The sequence below is a fragment of the Pan troglodytes genome, chromosome 3 (assembly GCF_028858775.2).
Source record: "Pan troglodytes isolate AG18354 chromosome 3, NHGRI_mPanTro3-v2.0_pri, whole genome shotgun sequence".
Classification (NCBI taxonomy): domain Eukaryota; kingdom Metazoa; phylum Chordata; class Mammalia; order Primates; family Hominidae; genus Pan; species Pan troglodytes.
In genome coordinates this window covers 111,846,617-111,859,211 of record NC_072401.2, presented here as the reverse complement: position 1 = coordinate 111,859,211, position 12,595 = coordinate 111,846,617, and the positions used below count along the sequence as shown (strand labels likewise).

General features: G+C 40.4%; 1 pseudogene; it reads left to right on the top strand.

The window, feature by feature from the left end:
- Positions 1-5,095: 5,095 nt before the first annotated feature.
- On the top strand, positions 5,096-5,841 carry LOC107974101 (large ribosomal subunit protein uL30-like 1; annotated as a pseudogene).
- Positions 5,842-12,595: the final 6,754 nt, after the last annotated feature.

The following is a 12,595-nucleotide window of genomic DNA, read 5'->3' as shown; positions in this document are numbered from 1 at the left end:
ATCAATATGCATAAGGTGTACATTGGTTCAGTCAGGTAAGGTGGGACAATTCTAAGTGGATAATGGTGGGGGCCTTCCAGGTCATAGGTAGATAAGAAACAAAAGGCTGTGTTCTTTTGAGTCCTTGATCAGCCTTTCACTGAATACACAATACACAGTGTATTCACTGAATACACTGGCTCAGTGAATCTGCATTTTTACATAAATAGGGCAGAAGAAGCAGTCAGATATGCATTTGCCTCAGGTGAGCAGAGGGATGACAATTTGTACCTGTGAAGATAAGTTGTGAAATTCAACAGAACTGTTTTAGGGTAAAGATCTTGAGGTCTACAGTGAATTTCCTTGTCGGCAAATTGTGAGGGAGGTAACTCATATTTTTAGCTATCTTATTTAGGAATTAAAATGGGAGACAAGTTTGCCTGATGTAGTTCCCAGTTTGACTTTTCCCTTGGCTTAGTGATTTTGGGGTCCCAAGATTTATTTTCCCTTCACAGTACAAAGTCCAAATGCAGGAGATCAATGAATTAGGAAAGCCACAATTAAAGTAACTGGTGAACCAAGTACAAGGTGGACTGGAGAAGTTCCACTGACAAAGGGCACCTATCTGGGACAGCCTTTTCCATAGACTGATGGGGCATTTAGAGCATGAATGAGTGACTTGGAGTTTTGCCCCCGAACTCCAGCTCAGTGGTCTGAACCCTACTACGACTGACAAACTTTTGTGATATTGACTCTCAACCAGACTAGAAATGAAGGGTATTTCTCATTCTTAGATTTTTCCATCAGGACACTCTACAAATTTCATTTAGAAGTCTAAGATCATTTGTCACACTCTTTGGACATCAAGCTCTGTCTGTTGCCACCTGAGTGGTTGGGACTTACCTAGCTCGGGCTATGACTAGACTGCTTCATCCTGTTGCAGTTGAGGGATACATGCAAAGAGTCAGAAATGTGACAAAACTTCCAAGAACAGGAGAGGGCATATGACATTTTATAAATCATGACGTCTGTGAGTAAAAGTCTTTGTGTATCATGTTCTGAATATAGACATTCTTGGAATCTCAAAGGTGGTCATTTAGATCAAATCAAAGTAGAGGTGACCTTCAAACAACATGGGTTTGAACTGTGCATGTTCACTTATATGTGGTACCTCTGCCACCCATAAGACAGCAAGAGCAACCCCTCCTCTTCCTCCTACTCAGCCTACTCAACACGAACACGATGAGGATGAAGACCTTTGTGATGATCCACTTCCACTTACTGAATAGAAAGTGTATTTTCTCTTCCTTATGATTTTCTTAATAATATTTTCTTTTCTCTAACTTACTTTATTATAAGAATGCAGTATTTAATACATATACCGTATAAAATATGTATTAATTGGCTATGTATATTATCAATAAGGTTTCCAGTCAACAGCAGGCTACTAATAGTTAGGTTTTTGGGAAGTCAAAACTTATACGCAGACTTTTGACGGCACAGGGGTTGGCATCCCTAATCCCCACGTTGTTCAAGGGTCGATTGTACTATTTTTTGCCTAAAGTAGTTATGTAAAAACTACCGGCGAAAATTTTATCTGAGTTGGTGGTCTTGGATCCATTATATAAGAAGACATTCATGAAGGATCTGAGCGAATCCAGGTATGAAAGCTCTATAATAGATTATTAAGAGAAATTAGGGAATATTCTTAGTATTACAATAGGTTGATGTCCTAAAGGACAACTGCATATGGACTTTTCCTTTTTGTGTATGTAACTAACTCCCTCAGTCAGTGCATGTGGACTTTTGTGGACTTTTTGGAAGGAAGGATATATCTCAGCACCCATTTTCCCTTCCTAAGGGCACCTTTATTTCACGTAGGGGAATTATTTCTCCCAGGGATAAGCAGTCTTGGTGGCACTAAATGTGATCAGGACCTTTGCTGCCTTTCCCCAGCAAAGGAGTGTGTGATTTCATTTGGGACAATAGGAATTTCTCTCCTGGTACTTTGAATTGCCAGCAAGCTGAATTAAGACAAGGAAGACAATTTTTGAGCTTTTCATTCTAAAGAGAAGCCCAGAGAGGATCCTGCTGGCTAGATATCTGGAAGCTGTTCTAAGACTTGTCTTGGTTCTTCAGTTGTCTAACCTCCCATCCACTCTGAGAGTTACTACAAAACTCCCGCTGCTTCTTGTTAACTACAACAAAAAGAATCTCAATTGATATGCCCTCTGCAAAGTAGTATACAGTTAAGGCATGGCTGATGTCTGCTCTTGCACTGACTTGGTTTGTGATTTTGAGAAACTTTATTAGCCTCACTGAGCCTTAGCATCTTTACCAGTAGAATGAGAAACAAGCCCTCTTTCCAGGTTGTCGATGGAATTAAGTGAATATTTATGTGAAAGCCTCCTAGCTTACCTAGAAAGAAAATCTGCGAATTTCCCTGTCAAAGTGGTTCATTAACAATGAAAAATTAGGCCGGGCACGGTGGCTCATGTCTGTAATCCCAGCACTTTGGGAGGCCAAGGCGGGTGGATCACGATGTCAGGAGTTCGAGACCAGCTTGGCCAACATGGTGAAACCCTGTCTCTACTAAAAATACAAAAATTAGCTGGGCATAATAGCGCATGCCTGTAATCCCAGCTACTCGGGAGGCTGAGGCAGGAGAATCACTTGAACCAGCGAGTCGGAGGTTGCAGTGAGCCGAGATCGTGCCACTGCACTCCAGCCTGGCAGCAGAGGGAGACTCAGTCTCAAAAACAAAACAGAACAAACAATGAAAAATTGGTAATTTGGCTAAAGATGCCAAGATGGAATGTCAGGCAATCACTTAAAATCAGAGATTTTGTAAAGAAAGTTATACTTAATAGTCAAAATACATTTCCCCCTTATTACTGTGCTTGGCAGAGGTCAGAATTAGATTTCCATGGGTATATTAATCCTGACAATACTTCTTCTTTGTTGGCAATAAAGGTAACAAAGTTTCCTATATGAATATTTAAGAAAAGGGCTGGGCATGTTGGCTTTGGGAGATGAGGTGGGAGGATTGCTTGAGGTCAGGAGTTTGAAACCAGCCTGGGGAACAGAGTGAGACACTGTCTCTATAAAAAATTTTAAAAATTAGCCAAACATGGTAGTGCATACTTGTAGTCCCAGTTCCTTGGGAGGCTGAGGCAGGAGGATTGCATGAGCCCCGGAGTTCCAGGCTGCAGTGGGCTATGATCACACCACTGCACTCCATCCTGGGTAATACAGTGAGACCCTGTTGAAAGAAGAAAGGAAGGAAAGAAAGAAGGAAGGAAGGGAGGGAGGAAGGAAGGGAGGGAAGGAAGGGAAGAGAAGGGAAAGGAAGGGAAGGGAAGGGAAGAAAGGAAGGAAGGAAGGAAGGAAGCACATCTGTTTACAATGCTGCTTTACATAAGTGTTACTTTTCCATCTGAAGTAAGGAATAGACAATACCGGTTTACCAAAAAAATAATTTTTTTTGAGCACTCATGTCACACAGAACTGGCCTTTTCCTGGAACAGTTAGAATCATACCTGGACGGTTGCACCATCTCTGGTTTACCAATGCTTTGTTTGGGTTAATATGCTGCAGGAGCTTCAAATCATACATGAATTCTTGCTATTGACCAGGAAAGTAGGAAAGCAAGTTGGCTTCTTTTGATCACTCTCCTAAAAGTGAGAATTTTAAAATTATGCATTGGTGTAACAGTAAATTTTTAAAACAAAGAACAGTAAAGAGTATCCTATAAAGGGACCCAGCTCTGTGCTAGATAACATAGAGCAGTGGGTCATGGAGCCTGGTTGTGCCCTACCCCACCTCTGTTCCCACTCCATCAAGCAGGAGGAGAAGAGCATGATACAAAACTGGCCTTCTTTACCTGTGATCCACCTGGACTGAGTGAGCACATTTATTTACGAAAATGTGTGCAGGCCAGGTGCGGTGGCTCACACATGTAATCCCAGCACTTTGGGAGGCCGAGGCAGGCAGATCATGAGGTCAAGAGATGAAGACCATCCTGGCCAACATGGTGAAACCCCGTCTCCACTAAAAATACAAAAAAATTGGCTGGGCATAGTGGCACGCGCCTGTAGTCTCAGCTACTTGGGAGGCTGAAGCAGGAGAATTGCTCAAACCTGGGAGGTGAAGGTTGCAGTGAGCCAAGATCGTGCCACTACACCCCAGCCTGGCGACAGAGTGAGACTCCATCAAAAAAGAAAGAAAGAAGGAAAGAAAGAAATGAAAGGAAGGAAGGAAGGAAAGAAGGAAGGAAGGAAGGAAGGAAGGAAGGAAGGAAGGAAGGAAGGAAGGAAGGAAGGAGGGAAGGAAGGAAATGTGTGCAAACTGAACAGTCCATAGGCCCTGGCCAAAGGAGAAAAATAGAAGAGCCCAACCACTGCTTTAAGGAAACATTTTTCAAAGTGTCATGTGAGATTTATTCTGCAACCAAATCATCTTGAAATTGTATTTTTTTAAAAAGTGTATATGTGGGATTCACCTCAATTGAACGAATCAGAATCCCTGCTACTAAGACCTTAAGAGACTCTTCTGCTGAACTCAAGTTTAAGAAACACTAACCTGGGGACCTCAGAAATCTAATTCCTTGCCTTCTCCAATCTACCTTCTAGTCAAGAGAAAACTAGAAGAAACAATGCATTTAGTAAATAATTATAGATTCAGTGTTATGAGAGCTAAAATGCGAGAGAGAATTCTGGATGGAAAGGGATGAACAAGAGACTCTTATTAATTGCAAAAATATGTTTTCCCCCAATAATACATGTCTCACTTAGTGGTCATCATCTGGCCACTGGAAGCCAGCACAGAACATTTCCCCCCCATAAACAGCATTGATCAGCACAGTGATTTTTGAAATTTGAATTATCTATGAGCATTTTAGACATAAAAAGATATGGAGTCCTTCCTGAAAAGTCAGATTGGCAATAATTGGTTATCACTGAGTAGTAGACACCCCCTTTAGATGGGTATTTGCAGTTGATTTTACAATATCCCCAGCATTCTCTCTTCTCCCCATGAGAGTGCCACTTGACATTTATCAATAAGCTTATGCTGGTTTTGTTGCTGTTCAATTAAGAAGAAAGTAAAAGAGCAACACTAGAAAGATGGTGGAGCAAGAGCAAAGAAAAACTCCTTTGGTTCTAGAAAATCTTCTGAAAAAGAGGAAGGCTTATCAAGCCCTCAAAACCACCCAGGCAAAGCAGGCAGTTTGGCAAAGAAGGAGCAGAGGAAAGGAAAAGGGCTCCGATTTAAATGACTGGAATCATTCCTACATGATTCCTGGTGGCAGAAACGTGACGAGGTGTGTCTCAGATGACTAGTAGTAAAACCTCACATCTTGGAATTGCCAAATAAACATTCCTTGGCCTTTGCTGTACACATAGAAAGGACTGATAGCGTGAGTTTACTGCTGCAGAGAACCATTGCAAGACTTCGCCTGAAGAAAATTTTTAGTGGTGTCTTTGTAAAAGTCACCCCCTAGAACCTAAAAATGCTGTGTATAGTGGAACCTTATGTGACCTGGGGATTTCCAAATCTGAAGTGTGTCCGGGAACTCACTTTGAAACATGGACAAGCCAAGGTCAAGAATAAGACCATCCCTCTGACACACAACACAGTGATTGAGGAGCACCTGGGGAAGTTTGGCTCATTTGTTTGGAAGACCTCATTCATGAAACTGCCCTCCCAGGGAAGCATTTCTAGGAGATCTCATGGTTCTTGCGCCCTATCCACCTCTCAGTGGCCCATCATGCTACCCAAAATAGAGTGGGTTTCCTCAAGGAGATGGGCACACCTGGCTATCAGGGTGAATGCATCAATCAGCTCATCCACCAGCTGAACTAGACCCAGGTGCCAAACTGCAGTAAATTTTTATCAATGAAGTAGAAGCATGTGTTTTTGTGTTTTGGGAGGAAATTTTTATCGAGCATCTTCAGAGATTATTTCCTGCTTTATCTTCAAAAACTGGAAAGGAAGGGTCAAAGAAAAGACAATAGATGGCCAGCTGTGGTGGCTCACATCTGTAATCCCAGCACTTTGGGAGGCTGAGGCGGGCGGATCACCTGAGGTTGGGAGTTCGAGACTAGCCTGACCAACATGGAGAAACCCTGTCTCTACTAAAAATACAAAAATTAGCCGGGCGTGGTGGAGCATGCCTATAATCCTAGCTACTCGGGAGACTGAGGCAGGAGAATCGCTTGAACCCGGGAGGTGGAGGTTGTGGTGAGCCGAGATCACGCCACTGCATTCCAGCCCTGGCAACAAGAGTGAAACTCTGTCTCGAAAAAAAAAAAAAAAGAAGAAGACAGTAGCTTATGTTCATGGCAAGCACCTCTCTTCACAGTCCAGTTCCAAGGAAAAATGCCAGCGTTTTCTACATTGGCTGCCGCCTCGTCTGAAATCAGCACATTCCATGGAGGAAGGCGATCTGCTTTGTTGCATCTTCTATCCCAGGGTTTAATGTTGGTAACTGAGTAACTCTAGCTTTTGTACAAGAGTCCCTAAGACTCCTGCAGTAGTTGACCAAGCCCAGGGACATAATTGAATCTGGAGATTCCTGGGGCCTTGTTTTGAAAAAGACTTGAAATACACGTAGGGAGAAAGGCACAAAAATAAATGTTCACTTGTCTCTGCAAAAGAAAAAAAGAAGAAGAAGAAGGAGAAGAAAGTAAAAGATTATCATTTAGGGGTTGCCATTCATTACCCGCATGGCCCTGGCCCCTGGAAGCATTTGAGTTTGAAAACTCAAGCAATGTTTAAGGAACCCCTAATCCCAGCCATCCTGACCCCACTGTTTGCAAAATCTAGACAGATGAGATTACTTTGTCAGAAACGTAGGCTTTCCATTTTGTATAATTTTGCCCATAAGCAGCATTCTTTATCAAAACTCTTGGAGTGCAATTCAGAGGAGGCATTTGAATACATGAAAATCATCTATTCGACAGAGGGGGAAAACACTACCTCTAAAAATGTCTTCCAGCATGTTGAAAAAGCACTCAATTTGGAGGCAACAAAGCCAAGCCAATATTGACTGCACAAACAATAGGGTACTTCTTTTCAGATCAAGCAAGACATGCATACATAGGAAACTTTCAAAATAGAATTTTCGCAATCTGCTAGTGAAATAATTTAAGAAGTATGCATAACATTTTACATTTTATAAAATGACATTATACTACTCCTTTCTATGTTCACAGCAACCCTGCAGAGATTATATTACTATCTCATTGTATAGATCAGGACTCTTCTATTTAGTAGTGAACTGATTTATGTAAGGTCAAATGGTACTAACCACTACTAACCAGCAAAGCTGGAGTCAGACATAGTTCTTTTGACCTAAATGTATTATTCTCTCCAATACAAAACAACCACATTCCATTATTTGCCTCTCACTAAAATTTCAGAAATATATTCATAAAAATAAAGCCAGAAGGGATATAGCACTGCAAATCATACTAACCATCAGGAGACATCTCACATCCCAGGCACTCAGATCTTTATTTCCCCCAAACAAAATAGAGAAATAAAAAGATAACTACTTTAAACAATTTTTCTTCCTGTTCAAGTTTTAAAAACAATGTTTTTGTTTTTATGTTCTAGATGATTAGTCAAGATATTTACTAGAGGCAATGAAAGGTCACGGAAATACTTATGCTACAGACAAGTTCATTGAAAATTTCAACAAGGAAGTGTGTATAGACACAGCCTATTAAAGCTGAAAGAGATTCTAAAATTGTGTAACCTGATTCTCTTATTTCTAGATGAGGATGCGGAGCCCAGAAAAATGGCATTATTTCTAAAGCTGACATGTAAACCCCCAATCTCCAAAACCCTAAGAGTGTACCTTTCTCATTAATTTCTGAGTTCATCCTTTTTGTTCATATTATAACTGTGATCTTTTCTCCCTTCATATTTTCTGTTTGGGAAGCGATTTATTTGTAATAATTGGCCTGTTAGAGTTTATTTCTCTTCTGGTGTTCATCTTTGTATAAGGGTTATTGTTAAGTAATATATGGTAACTTAGTGGCAGTGAAACCACCACTCAAACCAAAATCTAGGGCCTTGTCCAAAACATGCTACAAATGAACATACACTCCTCTCCATCCAATCTTTCCATACCACTTTATACACAATCTCTCCTTATGCTGAATCTTATATTCAGTCTTGCTGCCCTCTATATATGGGTCTATTGCATCTGTGTGTGCTCCTAAAAAGTTTGCATGTGTGTCTGGAAATAAACCATTAGATTAAGAATATTCACTCTTTAGTTTTTATTTTTTGTTTTGTTTTGTTTTGCTCATCTCTTTTCTTCTTCTCACACTCTAACAATGATATCTTCAAACAGTAATTAACTTTCTGCATTTCTCTCTAGCAACTCTTTTTTTCACAGACTTGATTCCCTCAGGCTTCAAACTCCAGAACCTTCACCTCTCACTTGGATTCCGATGATGCTATAGTAGATTTCTAATCTCTACCCACCTCTAATGACATCATCTTAATTGCTTACGTAATTGGACATTGTTCTTCGAATTCAGAATTTTTAAAGCTAGTAGTTACATAAGCAGAATATGCAGGTACAAAAAAAGAAATAAAGTTACTAAATATATACTCTAAAGAAATCAAGGTGGCCTGGCACAGTGGCTCACAGTTGTAATCCCAGCACTTTGGGAGGCCAAGGTGGGTGGATCATGAGGTCAGGAGTTTGAGACCAGCCTGGCCAAGGTGGTGAGACCCCGTCTCTACTAAAAATACAAAAATTAGCCTGGCGTGGTGGTGGGCACCTGTAATCCCAGCTACTCAGGAGGCTGAGGCAGGAGAATCACTTGAACCCAGGAGGCTGAGGTTGCAGTGAGCCGAGATCGCGCCACTGCACTCCAGCCTGGGCAACAAGAGCGAGACTGCATCTCAAACAAACAAACAAACAAAAAAATTAAGGTTTGGCTAGGAAAAATTAAATAGCAGAGATAATATTTAAGTTGGAGGAAGAACCTCATGGAGAAGAGTCACCATTCCAGGCACAGAAAACAGAAACCTGGACTTTCACATGACAATTATTTTTACCTTATCTAAGCTACAGTTACTTGAGCTCTTTCTATTTCTTATCTCTGAACCTAATTATAGCTAAAATGTTGGTTTCTGTGGGCCATAAAATAATAATGGCTAACATGAACTGCTTATTTATTAGTTTCCAAGACAGGTGTGAAGAACCGAACATATATTACCTCATTTAATCTTCATACAACTCTCTCAGTTGGTTGCCACTATCATTCTCATTTTAGATAAAGCTTTTTCTTTTAAAGCACCTGGTTCAGGGTCCTAGAGTCAGAAAGTGATTGAGCTAGGATTCCACTCTTAACCACATCTCCATTCTTCTCTCTCTCACAGGTACTTCATAACAACATATGGACTGCTATGTTATTAAATTATAAACCACTAATCTGTTAGATAAACTGACTTTCTAAAAAGACTTTCTAATTACTTCATTTCAGTTACTGAAGGATCCAGTGAAAAGAACAAAGATCTTTTCACTCAGGGCCCAGATCCAGCCGTAGCAGGGTTCTCTGTCCCTTACCTACTGAATTTAAAAACGTTCAGGCCTGAGGACCTTTTGTAACTGGTCCTTCAGATGTAAATAGCAGTGTTTACCCTCTTGTATCACATAAAGATGATGAGAGGATTTGTTTTATGGTTCAGGGAAGTATTGAAGCACAACTTTTCAATGCTTATGGTAATTTTTACCAGTGAGGAATTGCTTCTGTCTGTTTGCAATGTGACCTGACTATAGTGGTCTATAAATTAGGGCTGTTTTTTATTAGGTGGCAAAAAGGAACTCATCCTAGCTGAATCAGGCCCTTTTAAGGAATTTCCAGGAAGCCCCATCCAACAACATTCCTCATACATTTTATTGATTGTCCACCTATAAATGCAAGGAAAGTTCAGAAATGCAGCTTGGTATATGTCTGTCATTAGCTTGGTATATGGCTGTCATTAGCTTGGTATATGGCTGTCCCAAATACAATCTGTTGCTAAGGTAGAGAAGGAAGAGAGACTGGGAAAGCAACCAGCAGTCTCAGCCAAAGGAATAACTACCATGGGTAGAGCGCACAGACACTTCACTGTTGATTCTGCTTAACCCTACATCTAGACCTTCATGGGAGTGTGGATGGTTTCAACTAACATGCAACACAACACACTTTTGTCTTTTGAAGGTCAGAATATCAGGCAGAGAATAAGAGAGTGAAGACCCTGGAAGATGCTGGAATGTCTGCTTCCAGTTCAGGAGATAATGGACTCCTTTATTCATCTAGTTGGACTTCTTTTGAGTATTAATTGGGGTAACAGTTTTGTTATTAGAAAAGGGAACTTTTTCACCTTGGTTCTGATGCTGCACTGAAAACCTGATGATTTTATTGTTTTTAGATGGCCCTATTGAAAGCAACACAAGGAAAATACTTAGCATGTAAATCTCTTTCTTTTTCATTTGAAAATAACATCAGTTATTGCATCATCTGAAAAGAAGTAATCTCTTACAGTTAATCAGTGTCATTGCCTTTGAATATTCAATTCCTGTCAACACAGAATTTGAAACTTCAATTAAGTTGTATTAGTTAATGATTATCAGGCCTACTAAATGACCTTCTGTAACCTGTCATCTGGGGAAATGGAAACAAAGGGATCTTTCCAGTAATTGCAGTCATTGAAATGATTTAATATATGCTTAGAATTGAAAAAATTTAAATATGTTCATATATGATAATATGCAAATTTAGATGATTAAAATAATGCAGTTGCATCAATAATATGGGATTATCATTAACTTTTGTAAGCCTTAATGCCATTAGTTTAGATAAATTTAAAATCCCTCTAAAAGTCAAGCCTTCCTTACATTTGGCCATCAATCAAACACTTCCCTCTGGGTTCTCCATCTTGGAAACAGACATCAGCCTTCTTCCAGGTATCCAAGCCAGAAGCATGTTAACAGAATAACCAAATTCTGTAAAATATTTAAAGAGATTTACTCTGAGCCAGTATGAGTGACCATGCCCCAGGGTACAGTCTCCAGCTATCTTGAAAAAGTATAACCAAGGCAGTCAGGTTACTGTTTTGCTTTATGCATTTTAGGAAGACAAGAATTATAAGTAAATTCATAAATCAATACATGAAAGGTATACATGGGTTCAGCCTAAAGAGGCAAGATATGTTGAAGTTGGGGGGTGCGAGGAGAGGTGAGGGGTTGGGTGAAGGGGCTTACAGGTCATAGGTGGATTCAAAGATTTTCTAATTGGCAGTTGGTTGAAAGAGTTAAGCTTTGTCTAAAGATCTGAAGTCTGTAGAAAGAAATGTTTGAGTTAAGATAAGGGGCGGGTTGTGGAGACCAATGTTGTAATAAGATAATAATATAGATGAAGACTCCAGATAGCAGCCTTCAGAGAGAATAGATGGTAAATGTCTCTCTTCAGAACTTTAAGGTGTCAGACTCTCATTTAATCTCTCCTAGATCCAGGAAAGACCTAGAAAGGGAAGTTCTGGCTGCATTAATGAAGATTCTTTACAGATGCAGGTTTCCTCCACAAGACATGGCTTTGCAGGACATTTCAAAATATGTCAAAGAAATATATTTAGGGGTAAAATATTTTCATTTCCTTCAGGGTGTGCTATCTGTCATGTGATGCTATACCAGAGTCAGGTTGGAATTTGATATCTTATTGACACAAAGAGTCTGTTTTGTCAGTCTTTCACTATTTCAATGTTAATGCTGGTCAATTGTGCCTAAACCCCAAAAGGGAGAGGGTATGACTTCATTATTCATCATGGACAGGAATGCAGTTTTTCAGGTTTTCCTGGGGTCCCCTTGACCAAGAGGGCGTCAGTTCAGTAGGTGGGGAGGCTTAGGATTTTATTTTTGGTTAACAAGCCTGAGAACCAACCTAGACTGTTTCCTTTTCCCTCATGCCCACCCCCATCTAGCTAGTTACTTTGTCCTGAGGATTCCACCTTCCTGGTACTAATTGCACCTGCTCTGTACTTTCCTTTTCCAGGCCACTTTTCTGGTTAAGTCCTTGTCATCTCTTATCTGACAAGGTTTCAGCAAGAGTCTCTGATGGGGTCCCTCTGCCCACAATTTCAACTCATTCAACCCATTCAAATCCTGTAGAGTTCCAGAGATGTTTCTAAATTACAAATCTGAACTTGTCACTACTCTCTTGTTGAAAATCCTTTATGGCTCTACAATTTCCAGGATAAAAGCCAGTCTCTTTGGCTTAGCCTTTGAGGTCCTTTTTGTCCTTGCTTTTGCCTGTCACTCTAATCTTATCCCTGTCACACCCTTATACACATCCTTGCTCCAACCTCACTGAACAACTAATTACTCCCTACGTATGTCATGCTGTTTACTACCTCCATGACATTTCAGTTCGTTCCCTCTAAAATTCCCCTGGAATCCCTTCCATTCTCTTCCTTAATTCTTTAGCATCTTCATCTTGTCCTTCCAAACTGCTCAAGTGCTACCCTTCAGAGAAGCCCTCTTTTCCTACCTGTCTCATTTAGCTGCCCAGCCTCTGTGCTTCTAAATTACTCCGCACAACTCTAGAAATAAGTC